The 14,979-nt window shown below is 39.8% G+C and overlaps 1 protein-coding gene across 12 annotated transcripts in view; it reads left to right on the top strand.

Annotated features, from left to right (window-relative positions):
• The window catches only part of PLAGL1 (PLAG1 like zinc finger 1), a 146,340-nt gene that overhangs the window by 55,688 nt on the left and 75,673 nt on the right, over window positions 1–14,979 (top strand). For 2 of the 12 annotated variants that reach the window (XM_064291682.1, XM_064291708.1), the window contains exon 1: window positions 6,923–7,219. The exons of 8 other annotated variants lie outside the window; for them this stretch is intronic. The gene's annotated coding sequence lies outside the window, so the exon portion shown is untranslated. Of the gene's footprint in view, window positions 1–6,922; window positions 7,220–7,297; window positions 8,076–14,979 lie in introns of those variants that run through there. 2 more of the 12 variants (XM_064291690.1, XM_064291701.1) reach the window with 1 other exon arrangement.

The following is a 14,979-nucleotide window of genomic DNA, read 5'->3' as shown; positions in this document are numbered from 1 at the left end:
CCTGGCACCGTTATATGCAGAGCGCCTTGGTAGGCACTTCTCCACTCTTTAAGTCTGGTGCCATTCCTCCACCTGCTTTTGTCTTTCAGAATTCATTGAATTTTCTCAATCACTGCTTGTGTCTCTCCTCTGATGACCTTGTTTTAGCAGCTTTGAGAGGGAGCAGAGATAAACGGGTATAGTCAGTCTGCCATGTCCTTTTATTTTAAAGTGAGTTGCTGGTGCTCTGAAATTATGAAAAGCCTTTACCACCTCTCCCTTTTTTATCTTCTTTCCTCTTGCTGTTGAATTTGTGATGAAATTTTAATTATAGTAGATAGGAAAATAGAATAAATATAAATATTTGATATATGTTAATTACATTTATTTCTTCTTTCCAAAGGCCAGCATTAGACCAGTCATTGTCAGCTTGCTTTTTTTCCATGCCACATGGAACAGGAATGAAGATCAGTGCCATTGATTGTATTTTAAATCACTTCTCACTGGTTTTGGTTGTTTATTAATAAAAAAAAAGTTTTTACTATCCATTTTGATGTGATATTTTAGTTACAAACTAGACACTGAATTCCATTTAAAAATTTTGAAATACGTATTTGCACCTTGTAGAATTTGAATCATGTCAGTAAATTTTATTGTAAAATCAGAAAGCACATAGCTGCCCAAGTCAGTCAGCCATCTTCATTGACTACTTTGGTGTGAGTGACACGCTACTCTGTTCCTCTGTCTTACCTTCTATCTTAATCCTTAATATGGATAGGTAGCATGATCATTATTGCATGTTCCAGCATGCATGTAACATAGCAACAGTTTGCTACATGATATCAAAAAATTCAGTAGAGGAACTACATGGACCACGCATCAGCTTCTGAGCTGACCGTGTTCCCCAAATGTCTCAGTTGAAGATAGGAGTTGACACTAGCCAGTTTTGCTTCGGGAAAAGTAGAAAAAAAAATGTTGTCAGGGAAGGCCTGTTTGAGGAAGTGATACCTAGATGGAGAAGTCATTGCATGTAGTGACAACAGTAGGGAGGGAAGGAGGAATCCTGTGAGCCAAGAACTACAGTCTCTAAAAAAGGAGAAGGGACGTGGAGGTTGAGAGAGGCCAGCGCCAAGGACAGTGAGAGGTGGTTTGGCCAGAAGCCATGAGCTTCAAAAGAGCTATATGTTTACATAGTCTTTTTTTAAATTTTATTTTTGCTGAAAATATACACAGTAGATCATACCCCTGTTCAACAATGTCTCCATGTATAGTTCAAGGACACGGGCTACATTCTTGACCTGTGTCACCGTGCTTGCTGTCTCACCCCATGTTATTTCACCGTCCTTGACGTAAACTTACTGCCCCATAAACTACTCATCTGTGCTCTAGAGTTCTGTTGTCAGTTTGATCTGATGTAGATAATTGTTTAAAAGAGCAAATGCTCAAGGTGAACATTCTTTACTAACTTAGCTAAACTGTAGTTTAGTTTGAAAATGACTTCAAACTTTAAGGAAACCCTGGTGGCATAGTTGTTAAGTGCTACAGCTAGCTGTTAACCAAACGGTTGTCAGTTTGAATTCACCAGGTTCTCCTTGGAAACTATGGGGCAGTTCTACCCTGTCCTGTAGCATTGCTACGGGTCAGAATCAACTCGACGGCAATGGGTAGGTAGGTTTTAAAGTGTTAACTTACATTTTTATTAGAGAAAATTAAACCTGAACTTAGGATAAAGCATTAGTCTTCCACTGTCAAGTATGATGTTAACTATAGGTTTTTCACAGATGCCCATTGTAATGTGTTGAATGGTGGCCCCTTGAAAGATATGTCTATGTCCAAGTTCCTGTAACCTCTGAATATTACCTTAGTTGGAAAAAGGGTCTTGGGAAGAGGAGATCATCCTGGATTATTTGGTGGGCCCTAAATCCAATGATAAATATCCTTATGAGATTGAAACGCAGAGAAGACAGTGACGTGCAGATGGAGACAGAGATTGGAGTAATGTGGCCAGAAGCCAAGGAATGCTGACAGCACCGGAAACTGTAAGAGGCAGGAAAGGGGTATGGGTTTCCTAGGGCTGCTGTGACAAAGTACCATAATCTGGATGGCTTAAAACAGCAGATATTTATTCTCTCACATTTCTGGAGACAGGAAGTCTGAAATCAAGGCATTGGCAGGGCCATGCTTAAGTGTTCTCTTAAGGCTCTAGAGGAGAATTTCTTCCATGCTTCTGTTTTAGCTTCTGGTGGTGGCCAGCAATGCTTAGCAACCCTTGGCTTTGCTAAGATTGGCAGATGCATCACCCCAATCTCTATCTTCGTCTTCACGTGGTGGTCTATCTCGTCTTATAAGGACACCAGTTACATGGATTAGAAGGAGCCCTGGTTACACAGTGGTTAAGCACTTGAGTGCTAAACGAAAGGTCGGCGGTTTGACCACTAAGAGAACCCACCAGCCCCTCTGCAGGAGAAAGATAATGGTAGTATGCTTCTTTAAAGGTTACTGCCTTGGAAACCCTATAGGGGCAGTTCTCCCCTGTCTTATAGGGTTGCTATGTGTCGGAATTGACCTGACAGCACACCACAAAATATTGGTTAAGGCTTCCCCCCGCCCCCGCATATGACCTCATCTTAACTAAGTGTATCTATAAAGACTCTATTCCCAAATAAAGTCACATTCTGAGGTTCTAGGATGTTATGGATTGAACCGTGTCCCCCAAAAATGTATGTCAACTTGGTTAGGCCATGATTCCCAGTATTGTGTGATTGTCCACCATTTTGTGATCTGATGTGATTTTCCTGTGTTGTAAATCCTACCTCTCTGATGTTAATGAGGCAGTAGGAGAGGCAGTTTATGTTAATGAGGCAGGTCTTTATAAGATTAGGTTGTGCTTTAAGTCAATGTCTTTTGAAATAGAAAGAAGTGAGCAGAGAGACCTGGGGATCTCATACCACCAAGAAATAAGAGCCAGGAGAATAGCATGTCCTTTGGACCTGGGTTTCCTGTGCTGAGAAGCTCCCTGACCTGGGGAGATTGATGACAAGGACCTTCCTCCAGAACCGACAGAGACAGAAAGCCTTCCCCTGGAGCTGAATTCAGACTTCTAGCCTCCTAGACTGTGAGAGAATAGATTTCCCTTTGTTAAAGCCATCCACTTGTGGTATTTCTGTTATAGCAGCACTAGAGAACTAAGACACAGGAAGAACATGAATTTTGGGAGGCTGCTCTTCAACCCAGTAGAGCAGGATCTTTTAGAGCCTCCGAGGGGATTGCAACCCTGCTGACACCGTGATTTCAGACTTCTGGCCTTCGGGACTGTGAGAGAATAAATTTCGCTCTTTTAAGCCGCCCAATTTGTGTTCATTTAGTGTAGAAGCTGCAGGAAACTAATATACCCATTATTAGGTTAAGGAAGTTTCATTAATTGATTTTTTTAAGATTGGATGTTGAATTTTGTCAAATGCCTTTTCTGTATCAATTGAAATGATACCTTTTCCCATTATTTTGGTCTGCGTACACGGTATTAATTTTAGCCAGATCATAGCTGTTACCCCCAGTAACCTATTCATGAAAGCATTGGGGTCCTGACATTTTGTATCAAATTGTAAATATGTCAAAACAAATCTTCTTGCTGTATATTTGCTAAAGAAATACAGAGCAAGAAGAGTCTGTAGAACAAAACTATCTCAAAATACTTCGAAGGTGAAACAGTGATTACAGAATATATGAGTGGTTTGCTCTAGAACATGGGTCACAGACTTGTAATCCTGGGCTTCAGTTTGGCCGTGAGAGATACTTCATTTGTACTCTGCAGTGTTTTCAAAATTAGGAAATTTTATATGGAAACACTTGGTATCTTTTTTCTCTTGAAAATTAAGCAGATTTGGCAGCACTGCCCTGAACGTTCCAACATGGCAGCCATTACCCTGAGCTGTACAGTTGCACCTCCTTGTTGTTTTAAATTTTGTAGAGACTTGAGTTTGTAGCCTTTACCCTAAAACCTTTGTTTGGTACTTTGTAGTGCCAAGCCTTGTGACATTAAAGGGAGGCTTAACAGAAAGGAGGGTGTCACAGCTACTAGGTCAACATATTCATGTTCAAAGAAAACTTTGTAGAAATAACTGAAGGGCAAAAAAAAAAAATCCAAGGATTTTCATATAATTCATTATCAGAGAAGAAAAGAGACAGACAACGCACAGAGGCACTTGTGAAGAAAGAAGCAATTAACAATTAAAAACCCTAATTGCTATGAGTCAGAATCAACTCTATGGCAATGAGTTTTTTTTTTTTAGTTTAAACCACCTGGAAGAAATGAAGTAGTAAAAAACAAAACAAAAACAACTCACCTGTTGCAACCAAAGAAAGAAAAAGGTATAATCTTATAACATAAACTTTGTGAAGTGATGACAAAGATACCTAAGATTCTGTTGAAGTGTGATGTCTCCAGATGTGTTTGAATACTCCAACCCTCCACCTACCCCCACAAGACATACCCAGGAAAATGATGGTCAGATCAAATCCTGAGAATTCTCACAAATGTCCTCGGATTTGGAAAGAAGTGTCACCCCTGTGAAAAGTCAAGGAAGCATTACACACCGCTGTTGGATCTTGCCAGAGACAGGAAGTTTGCCCCCTCTGAGGTACTGTGCTAAATTGGGCAAATGAACTGAAGCTCACAGGCAGAGGGTATGTGTTCTTGGCTTGAAGATGGGCTAGTGTAGGAAGTAAAGGACTCTCAGAAGGGAGATTTCCCCGCTAGCTCTGTACTCAGTCTAAGCTGAGCTTTCCCCTTCCTCTGTCTCCAGATTCCCCCGGATATAGAAGAAGTAGATAGAAATGACACTGAGCCCTAAAACTGAAGCTCCATATGGAGAAGACAGATAGGTCCCAGGTAGAGAAGAAAGTGTGCCAGGAATTTATCCACAGTGTGTTAGTGCAAATAGAAGGTCTGTTGTTAACTTTTATGGATAAGCAAGAAGAAAATATTTGACATAGCTGTTACACAAACATGCTATAATATGGGAGACAGGAGTGGGAGTTATGAAAAATAGCATGTGGAAAATAGATGAAGAACTAAGTCTGGAAGAAAACCAAGGAACAAAAATTTATATTCCTTGTATGTGCTTTACAGAAAAATTAAGAATATGAATTTCACAAAACAGCTCAATATTGCTAAAAATGTGATAGAAAGGGGAATTGCCCAGTTAAAAAACCAAGTGAGTGTCAAAAGAACATCTTAAAATCTAATAAGCTAGAAAAACTATTGAACAGACTATTTTGAAATAATCAGAAAAAACCCATTGTCATTGAGTTGATTGCAACTCAGAGGGACCCTAAGGGACAGAGTAGAACTGCCCCATAGGGTTTCCAGGGAGCACCTGGTGGATTCAAACTGCCGGCCTTTTGGTTAGCAGCTGTAGCTCTTAACCATTACACCACCAGGGCTTCCAAGATAATCAGAGTGGATGCGGATCAAAAGAAGCTGAATATCGAATATAGATCAGATAAAAGGGTATTGATAACTCTGAAGCAGAAAATCCAGCCAAGGACAAACTTCTCCAGATACATGAATGGAATATTATAATAAAAGAAGCCTGGAATCCATAAATTGAAAGATCATACTATGTACTGGGAAGAACTGATACAGGATAGTCAGCACTGGAGACATAGCTCAGATAAGGATATTAACTGGGTACTTTAAAGATAAAGAATTCTTCAGGCAATCTAGCAGAAAAATCGGATCACCTCCATAGGGCAAATTATGTAGGTTTCAGATCTCTCCACAGAAATCTTTGATGTCAAGAGCCAGTGACTCAGTTGCCTTCTTATTCTATTAGATTTGGAAGGAAGTTCTTAATCCAAAATATTTACTGAGTTCCATTTTTATTTATGTATAAAAATAAAAAGTAGATCTTCTCATACACAAGGTATCTATAAGCCCTTCTTTAAAAAAAAAAAAAAAAGACTTGAAAAGTAAAGCCATCCATCAAGAAGTAAATGAAAATAAAGACTTTAGGAGTGGAGACGTTGGGATGAGTGCTGAAGCCCTTTAAATATAGAGGTAAGGCTAAACATCTGGAAGAATTAAGACCTTAGAGCAATTGCAAATGTTCGAATTGCTAGTGAGCCAAAGGTAATGTAAGCAAGGGAAATCGGCAGGTTGGAGGTGAAGGTGGATAGGAGTGTAAGATGCTAACAACCTCATCTTTCAGAGCTATGAGACTGTCTGAAAGAAACATGTCCTGAATTACTTGTACCTTTCTTAGTCTTTTTACGTAATATTTATAGGCATCTTTCAAAAATGTGTATCTCGTAAGGAAGAAAAAGGTCTCGAGATTCAATTCAGGTAACATTACGATAAAAAAAAAAAAGTTAAGGCATAAAAGTACAATTCCATAACTGTAAAATTACTTCTGTCTAGTCTTTCTGTGCCTCAGCTTCTTCATCTCTCAGACCGGAATACTCGTATTTCTCACAGGGTTGCGGTAAAGATCTTATTTATTTACTTGTAAAGTACTTAGAACACTGCCCGGCTCCCAGTTAGTGGTCAAACGTAGGCTGCCACTATCGTTTTAAGGCTGCACGAATAGGAGGTAAGTTTGGCCTATTGCGAGTGTCCTCCTAGCATCTGTCGGTTTCTAATTTATGGTTTGGCTCAGGGCGGTTCATCCTGCTGGTGACTTAAGCGAACAATCTCTGATACGGGGCTTCGGGCTGGTTTGGGTCTACCTGCGCCAGCTCCGCACCTGGATGATCTTGGGTTTGCTGCCACTTATGACTCAGTTGGTCGGCAGTCCAGGCGCCTGTCCTTTTCCTCCGCCGCCGCCTCTGCAGCCGACCCCCTGGCTCCCCAGCGGGGCCTCCTGCTGCCACGTGACGCCCCCGCCAGGGGCCCCAGCGCCCTCCTCTCGGACGCGCCGTTCTGGCTCCCGGGCTCCGCCTGTGCGCGGCCTCCTCAGCGCAGCCATCCTCGCGCTGCTGCTGGCGGCAAAGCCCACGGCATCTGCTGTTTGTCATTCAGCCCATCGGGAACGCCCTACGCCCTGATTTAGACACGTCTGGGCTGTATTCTCGCTTGGCTCTCCTGGTGGACGGACGCGCGGACGGACGGGGCGGCTCTCCCAAAGCCCGCGGACCGCGGGCCTGGGCGCGCGGGGCGCTTCCCCGGGTCGCCGTCATGGCCGCGGAGGTGGCGCGCCCGAGCGGCCCTGCCTGAGTTCCGGGGGGCTGCTGACCCCGCAGGGTAGGTGGTGGGGTCACCCCGGCCAAGCGGCTGGGCGGAGGGTGCGTGGCGGGCCTGGGGACAGCGGGCGGCGGTTTGCCGCGGTGCGCGGTCCGGTCCTCGGCTCCGAGCCGCTCCGGGAGGGTGTGCCGGAGCCGACGTGCCGCGTACGTGACGGTCCCGGGCTCGCTCGGGACCAAGTGTGGAAACTCCGACAAATTGTCACCGGGCAAGCCACGAAGGCTTTCCAGTTTTTTTTCGACTAGTAGTTTTTAATGCCACTTACTGAATGAAGCATTCATCTAATTTTGGTAAACAGTAAATAGACTCGATTTTTAAAACGTGGTACTCTGATTTCTCCACAAGGGGAAAAAAAGTCTTAAAAGTAACAGTGTGACTAAACAAGAAATGTTTGCATTTACGTCCATTATGGAAAATGATTATATGCTTTAGTTTTCTGGGCTGTATTATTAGATACACTCTTTAAAATCTTTAAATATTAAAAAATTTCCTAGATCAGGGTAGTTTGTATGCAGCCATGGATTAACCTTAGCATCAAACTTTAAGGGTGGTAGTGGGGATTTTGACTTCTTAAAAAATACACTCTTGTAATTTTGAATTTTTTTTTTCAACAAACGTGTAACTTTTTATGTTTTAGGAAACCAGTAAAAATTAAAAATAGAAACACTCAGCTTAGGTCCTCCTTCTTCCAGGAATCCTTCTTTGGCCCCTCCCTCCGCAGTCGGGATCGGAGGCCCCTCCTGTGAGCATTCTGGGGCCTCACTGAGGTCCTGGTCCCTTATGTCCTCCCCACTCCCCCACCCCAGTGTATTAACCCATCAGTCTCCTTCGGGATCCAGTGGTTACTTAGCACATGGTAAGTGTTTAATACTCTTTAATAACCGAATGAAAAGATAGAAAATAGTCTGACTTTCCACATTTTCAGCGCAAAAATTATATTGCGATCAATTCATATATACTTAGATAAGAACATCTGTTTGAGTTAAGAATCTAGAAAAGTTGACAGTGTGTGCGTTCCATGGTCTAACAGCCCATTCCTAGGTATTCATCCTCTAGGGCGATGTCTAACCAAGTTTGAACCCCATTTTAGTGGGTGGTGAAATCAATTAAGTGGACAATGATCAGCATTTTGTAAACACGGACTATACTAGGGAACAGAATGTGTGGCAGGTCGTAGGTTATTTGTTTCATATGAAGAAACTTTTTATATACACAGATCTGTGTGTCATGATGTAAAATGTCATTTCTTACTATGAGTCATGGTCAAAAAAGTTTGAAAGCCACTGCCCTAGAAAAATATACATATACACAGACAAGTACAAGAAAGTTTACTGCGGAGTTGTTTGTGACACCAAAAAGCTGGAAGCAACCTTCGTGGCCATCGGAAGGAAAAAGGTAAATTATCCTCTGGTCATGTAATGGACCACAATACAGAAGGAGATGAAATAGTTTTGTGTTTCAAGACAAATGGATCTCAGTATTGTTGGGGGGGGGGAGTTGCAGAAGAATACTGTATGATGTCATTTATGTAAAATTCGGGACCTGGCAAAACAAAGCTATTGTTTAGGGATGGATACATAGATGGTGAAAGTAGCAGAGAAACAACATAAAGACAGTAAAGCCATAAAAGCAAAGTCAGTGGTCATCTCAAGAGAGGAAAGGGGTCTTGAATGTGAAGGAATACACAGGGGGAGGGCTTTTGGGAAGCTGGAAATTCTTTATTTCCTGACCTGAAAGATAGTTACATGGATGTTTGCTTTATAACTCTGTTAAATGATACACATATGTTTGTATGCTGACTTTCTAAATAAAGTATATTAAAGTATGGATGTCATAAAATGAAGATGCCTGAAGCCAGGGTTCTAGTCTTATTACTCATATGTCCTGGCTTCTCTTTGAAATCATGATCAGAGAGAGAAGTATTTAGGGAACTTCAACAATATTTGTACGTTTTATTTCCTAGATTGTGTGGGTAGACAAATCAGTGTCTATTGAATTATTCTTTTTACCTTAAATAATCTGTAATATTTTTAAAGTATTTAGAGGAAAATTAAAAAATTTAAAGATAACATTATGGACATTTTGGTGTTTGCTTTCTTATGCAAAGACACTTGTGTGTATATATATATATTTTTTTTATAAAATTGGATTTATATTTTCTATAATGAAACAAAATTCTTTTATGAAAAAATTACTGAGAAGTATATAAAAATAAAACAAACCCTCATGGGACCTTCACTCAGAGTTTTAAAAAATGCTAACATTTTGTCATATTTACTTCAACAATTTCAGTTCCTCAGTTGCTCTAGCCACATTTCAGGGGCTCAATAGCCACATGTGACTAGTGGCTATTATATTTTATATTATAGAACAGAACATTTCAATCATTGCAGAAATATCTCTTGGAAAGCATTTTTCTAGCTACAGATCCCTTGTTGGTTATGTAAACTGCAGACATTACTAATCTTTTCTTTGTGTTTTTTTGTCTTAAGACGTTTTTCTCTACTGTTACAGAAATGTGTTCTGAAATTTTTTTTTTTCCTGTAAGTTTTTATTTTCCCCCACATTTAGTACTTTAATTTAACTGGGACATATATATATCTTGTTTTTGTTGTCAGATCAAGATTAATTGATTTTCTTTTTCCAGTTTGGAAGGGTAATTGCGCCCGTACCAGTGATTTGCAGTGCCACAACTCTCATCGTACACATCTTCCTACATATGCTTGGGCTTAAGGCCAGGTTCCTGATTCTAGTGGAATAGACTCTGGTCATTTGTCTTTCTGCACATACTATAGAATTTTAACTACTGTAGCTTGATGTGTAATACATTGTTAAGTTCTAAGAATTTAAAATGTTTTTCATTGTGATTTTTTTCTTTGCATATTAGATTTTTAGAAGTACTTTCTAGTTTCAAATGTGTACATTTTTCTGAGCTATCTTCTTGTTATTGATTTCTAACTTGCACTGTAGTCAGCAAACGAGTTCTATATGATACCGATTCTTTGAAATTTGAGAATTGCTTTATGGCCTCATGGTTAGTTTTTCAACCGCTCCTCATATGACTGAGAAAACATGTATTCACAGACATTTGAGGCAAGGTCCTATATCTGTATGTCCCTTATATCAAGCCTAAGAATTATGGTGTTCAAAGCTTTTTTAGTGTTAATAATTTTTTGGCTTGTTGGATCCATCAGTTTTTAAGATATGTATCTTAAAAATCTCACAGTACAGTGATGGACTTTCTCCATTTCTTGTAATTCTGTGAAACTTTTACTTTATAAAATTTGAAAGTATATACAAGTTTGGAATTGCCTTGTGTTCTCTGTAAATTGGAACTTCTGTCATTGTATAGCGATGGTATACGCTTCCTTTTCCAAATACCTTTTGCCTTAAAATCTATTTTATAATACTATTGTCATGCTTTTACCTTGGTTAATATTTGCTTAAAAAATCTCTTTCTTTCAAATTTTCTCCTTATGTTTGAGATTTGTCACTTGTAAATAGGCTACAGCTGATTTGTTTTTTTTCTAATCCACTCTGACAATCTTTGTTCTTTAACTGGAGTTCTCAGTCCAATTAGGTTTAATGCGGTTACTGATATAGTTAGGATTAACATTAACATTTTATTTTTTTATATTTTAACCCTGTCTCCTCTGTGCATGTGTGTGTGTGTTTTTCCTGCTTGCTACTTTTTAGATTGTTTCTTACTCCATTTTTTTACCTCTTGATAAGTGTGAAAATATGTTTTATCTCTTTTAGTAATTTCCTTTAAGTTTTTAATGTCCAAACTTAACAATCTAAGTTGATTAATTATTCTGTTTTTCTTCCAACGAATTCAAGAACCCTAAATTGCTTTGGCTCCAGTTAATCTCCTGACTTATATGTTGTTGTCACTTGGTGTTTCAGTTCCATCTTAATTTTTTTTCTGCTGTAAAACTTGACATTATTTTTCTTTTTCTGCGGATCCTTTGCATTGTCATTCCTTCTTGCATCTGACGCCTCTGTTTTGCTTTTCTTCCTAAAGTATATACTCTCGAAGCTTGTTTATTAAGCAACTGTTGATGGTAAGAAAAGGTCTTTATTTTTGTTTTTCTCGAATGATGGTTTTGTAGGGTATACAGTTCCAGACGGACGGTTCTTTTCTCTCAGCTCTTTGGAGGTATCGTTCCATTCTACTTTCCAATGTGAGTTTAAATAACTGTTAATTGTTGGTCCTCTGTCTTTTCTTTGCTTTTAAAATCTCTTTTCTCTGGTGTTCTGCAGTGTTGTGACAGGGTGTGTCTAGGTATTGGCATTTCGTTTAGCCTGCTTTAGATTTGTTGTGCTTTCTGTCTCTAAGGTTTTTGTTTTTCATCAATTATGGGAAGTTTTATCCTTTATTGCTTTCAGTGTTTCCTCCCTCCTTCCTTACATTTTTTCTATTCTTTTCCTTCAAGAACTCTGATTAGACTTCTGTTAGACGTTTTCATTCTGTCATTCATATCTTTTAATCTAGCATTCGTATGTTTCACATATTTTTTGTTGATGTTGAATTCTAGGTAGTTTCTTCAGATTGTATCTTTGTCTAATTTGCCTTTTCCCCAAAATTGAGCTATAATTTATGTACAACAAAGACATAAAAATAAAATGTATACCTTCATGAAATTTACATGTGTATGCACCTGTGTAAACACCATCCAGATCGAGATAAAACATTTTCATCCCTGCAAAAGTTTCCTCCTGCCCTTTGCTATCAGTAGAGCTACCTCCCTTCCCCAGGCAACTACTACTCCTGAGTTTTCTCACCGTGGATTATTTTTAAGTGTTCTTTAATGTCATATAAGTGGAACAATTCAGTTTATTATTTGTGTTGGTTTTCTTTTGCTTACATGAGGTAAGTAGTTCTTTTCTTTTTCCTGTATAGCAAGGATTGACAAACTGTGGACCATTCCAGTTTTCAATGGTATTGTATTATGTGGATATACCACAATTTATTTATTCTTTCTCTCGTTGATGAACATTTGAATTGTTTTCAGTTTCTGGTTATTATAAATAAATTTCTACAAATGTTCTTTTTTTAAACATTTTTTTGTGCTTTAGGTGAACGTTTACAGAGCAGATTAGTTCCCCATTCAATAATTTATGCACAAATTGTTTCGTGACATTGATTGCTATCTCCACAATGTGTCAGCACTCTCCCCCTTTCCACCCTGGGTTCCTCATTTCCATTTATCTAGTCTTCTTGCCCATTCCTGCCTTTTTAATCTTTGCTTCTGGGCAGGTGTTGCCCATTTGGTCTTTAATGCTTGATTATTCTAAGAAGCACGTTCCTCATGGGTATTGTTTTATACACCTGTCCAATATTTGGCTGAAAGGTGAACTTCGGGAGTGGCTTCAGCTCTCAATTAGAAAGGGTGTCTAGGGGTTATAGTCTTGGAGATTTCTTCAGTTTCTGTCAGACCAGTAAGTCTGGTCTTTTTTGTGAATTTGAATTTTGCTCTACATTTTTCTCCCACTTTTCCAGGACCCTCTATAGTGATCCTGGTCAGAGCTCTTGGTGTTGGTAGCCAGGCACCATCTGGTTCTTCTGGACGCAGCCTAGTGGAGGCTGAGTTCATATGATCCATTAGTCCTTTGGATTAATTGCTTCCTTGTGTCTTTGGTTTTCCTCATTCTCCTTTGCTCCAGACTAGATGAGACCAATAATTGAATGTTAAATGGCTGATTGTAAGCTTTTAAGACCCCAGACCTACTCACTGAAGTAGGATGTAGAACATTTTCCTTATGGACTCTGTTATGCCAGTTGACCTACTTGTCCCCTGAGACCATGGTCCCTAGCCCGCAGCCCCAGCAACTTGGTCCCGTGAGGTGTTTGGTTGTGTCTAGGAAGCTTTTATGATTGTGCCCCCTGTGTGCTTTAATATACATATGAATATATATGCTGCACATAAAAAAAATAAAAAACAAACCAGTTGACTTCGAGTTAATTCCTACTCATAGTGACCCTATACTAATATGTATGTAAAAACATCCACAGCCAAACCCATGCATGTACGTGGATGTACTCCTATACTCCCTCCTACCCCAAGTCAGTGTACATATCTACCTGTGTCTCTGCTTGTAACCTATTGTTTGTTTTTTACTGTTGTTGTAGGATTGTGTGTTATAGTATTTACTGTGGTTGTCTTTTTTTTTTTTTTTGCGTTCCTCACAGCATCGTCTTTTGCCTTGGCCAAGTTGAGCTGACTTCCCCTGTATCGTGTGTATTGCCTTTCCCTTCACCAAAGTTAATACTTGTCTACTGTCTAGTTAGTGATATTTCCTCTACCCTCTTCCTCTCCCTGGTAACCATCAAAAATTATTTCTTTCTGAGTGTAAACCTTTTCTTGATTTTTGCTATAATTGTTCTTGAGACTGCCATTGGTGGGCATATGCTTGTGTTTCTTGGATATGAGCTGAATTGGTAATCTTGGGGTAGGTTGGTTGCATTTCCATGAATATTAATAATGTTGAATATTTTGTTTCTTGGCCATTTAAATTTATTTTGTGAAGTGTCTTAAAATCTTTTGACTGTTTTTTTATTAGGTGGTTTATCTTTTATTAACGATTTTTACTTCCTTTTATTTTCTGGGTGCAGCCCTGTTGGCATAGTGGTTAAGAGCTACGGTTGCGATCCAAAAAGTCAGTAGTTCAAATCCACCAGCAACTCCTTGCAAACCCTATGGGGCAGTTCTGCTCTGTTCTCTAGGGTCGCTATGAGTCAGAATCGACTCGATGGCAATAGGTTTAGTTTGATTTTTTATATTCTGGGTAGAAAACCTTTGTCAGGTACATGTTTGCGAATATTTTCTGCTTGTCTGAAGTTTGCCTGTTTATGCTCTTAAGAGTGCCATTTTGTACACAGAATTAAAAAAAAATTATCTCAAGTTATCAATGTTGGGGGGAGTGATCTAGTGCTGTATTTTTTAAAAATTTTTTATTGTGCTTTAAGTGAAAGTTTACAAATCAAGTCAGCCTCTCATATAATAGCTTACATATACCTCGCTATATACTCCTAGTTGCTCTCCCCAGAGACCACACGTTCTGCTATCTGCTCTCTATTTTCGAGTTCACATGGGCAACCTCTGATCCCCTCTGCCCTCTCATCTTCCTTCCAGACAGGAGCTGTCCAGATAAGCTCGTGTGTATACCTGATCCAAGAAGCTTAGTCCTCACCAGCAGCATTTTCTATCCCGTAGTCCATCCGATCCCTGTCTGAAGAGTTGGCTTTGGGGATGGTTCCTGCCTTGGGCTAACAGAAGGTCTGGGGACCATGACCCCTTGGATCCTTCCAGTCTCAGTCAGACAATTTAGTCTTTATAGGAGAATTTGAGGACTGCATCCCGCTGCTCTCCTGCTCCCTCAGGGGTTGTCTGTTGTGTTTCCTGTCAGGGTAGTCATCAGTTCTAGCCGGGCACCATCTAGTTCTGGTCTGAGGCTGATGGTAGTCTCTGGTTTATGTAGCCCTTTCTGTCTCCTGGGCTCATAATTACTTGTGTCTTTGGTGTTCTTTATTCTTCTTTGCTCCAGGTGGGTTGAGACCAATTAATGCATCTTAGATGGGCACTTGCTAGCATTTAAGACCCCAGACACCACTCTCCAAAATGGGATCCAGAATGTTTTCTTAATAGATTTTATTATGCTAATTGACTTAGATGTCCCCTGAAGCCATGGTCCTCAAACCCCCGTCCCTGCTACACTGGCCTTCGAGGCGTTCAGTTTATTCAGGAAACCTCTTTGCT

Source organism: Loxodonta africana, chromosome 1 (assembly GCF_030014295.1).
Source record: "Loxodonta africana isolate mLoxAfr1 chromosome 1, mLoxAfr1.hap2, whole genome shotgun sequence".
NCBI classification, from domain to species: Eukaryota; Metazoa; Chordata; class Mammalia; order Proboscidea; family Elephantidae; genus Loxodonta; species Loxodonta africana.
This window is presented reverse-complemented; position numbering and strand designations above follow the sequence as displayed.